Source organism: Sphaeroforma arctica (assembly GCF_001186125.1).
Source record: "Sphaeroforma arctica JP610 unplaced genomic scaffold supercont1.6745, whole genome shotgun sequence".
NCBI lineage: Eukaryota > Ichthyosporea > Ichthyophonida > Sphaeroforma > Sphaeroforma arctica.
The window spans coordinates 1-1579 of NW_014033813.1; the positions used below are offsets into that span (position 1 = coordinate 1).

Consider the following 1579-nt stretch of genomic DNA (forward strand, 5'->3'; position numbering starts at 1 on the left):
CACTATTGACTACTGTGGTATCATGGATGTGGTAGTAGGCTGTTGCACTGATGACTACTGCGGTATCGTGGATGTGGTAGTAGGCTGTTGCACTGATGACCACTGTGGTATCATGGATGTGGTAGTAGGCTGGTGCACTGATGATTACTGTGATATCATGGATGTGGTAGTAGGCTGTTGCACTGATGACTACTTTGGTATCATGGATGTGGTAGTAGGCTGTTGCACTGATGGCTACTGTGGTATCATGGTTTTGTTAGTAGGCTGTTGCACTGATGACTACTGTGGTATTATGGATGTGCTCTCCAATAGCAATGTATCTGATGCTGGCTATATCCCATATTTTCGTATGCACAGGTTTGATCCGCTGGAATAATGTGGAGCGGTACATCACTGAGTTTGGGGTGGTGTTTGCGATGCTGTTTGCCGGTGCGTCTGTAACCATCTATGGTGTAGCTAACACCCCTGGCTCCTTCTGGGATGGGTTTGTGTATGCTTGGTACGGCAACATGTACGCATGGGACTACTTTGCGATGGCCTTAGGATCGTCTGTAGTGGGAGAGATTCTAGGTAGGTGTTCTAGGTAGAGGTAGATATCCTTGGCACTTGAGCTCATCTGTTGTTTGCCATGGTATTTCTTGTCTTGTGATGTGTGGCTTGCAATTGATAGGAGTACTGTGCATAGCAGCGGATCTTGGGGCTTGTTGTAGCAGATCATCCAGCGTAGTAGTTGAGTAGAGGACAGGAATGTTGTTGTTGTGAAGGTTGCAAGGACATGTAGTTAGTGTGTGTTACACATGGGGTTAGTAGTGCGTGTTACACATGTAGTTAGTGTGTGTTACATATTTAACGATAGCAGCTGAGTTTTTGCTGTAATGTTATGCTTAATTGTGCAGGACTATGACTATGTTTGGATTGGCTGCGGCTGAATCCTTCAGACATCAGTGTAGTAGCGGTAGCGTTCACATTGATGATAGACCGCATAGCATACAGTTTACAGTCCCAAAACCCGCCCTATCTGTTCAAGTGCTCTCTGTACTTTGGTCGTTCATGTCTCACGCAGTCCCTGCATGATTCCACACGAGAGAATGGAATGAGATTGTCTAGTGCCCATCGTACGCTTACATGTGCATATGCCATCGCTTCCTTATTAGGCTGTTCCATACGGATGGCCTGCGCGTGTTGTGGGTGGGAGTTGCCTGAGCTGTCGCAGTTCGAAGATGCGGCTGATGTGAGTGTGGACGAAAGTATAGAGAGCACAGACGACTTCGGTGAGAAACAGAGTGTGTCTGTATCATCAGTCACCGAACTAGCGCAACTGGAGGACAGGTCTAAGCCGTGATAACAGCCACTGCGCATGCCACAATGCTCGCACAAGGATGCGGGAGTACTGTCCGTATGAGTCATACGTGAAATGTTCATCTCATATGAGTCATACGTGATATGTTCATCTCATATGAGTCATATGTGATATGTTCATCTCATATGAGTCATATGTGATATGCATATGAGTCATATGTGATATGTTCATCTCATATGAGTCATACGTGATATGTTCATCTCAGATGAGTCATACGTG

The 1579-nt window shown here is 46.0% G+C and overlaps 1 pseudogene across 1 annotated transcript; it reads left to right on the forward strand.

Moving 5' to 3' along the window:
* Nucleotides 1–22: 22 nt before the first annotated feature.
* SARC_15790 (hypothetical protein) lies at nucleotides 23–570 on the forward strand (annotated as a pseudogene; the record flags this gene model as incomplete). The annotated part of the gene is made up of 2 exons: nucleotides 23–242; nucleotides 358–570.
* Between the last annotated feature and the right edge of the window lie 1009 nt (nucleotides 571–1579).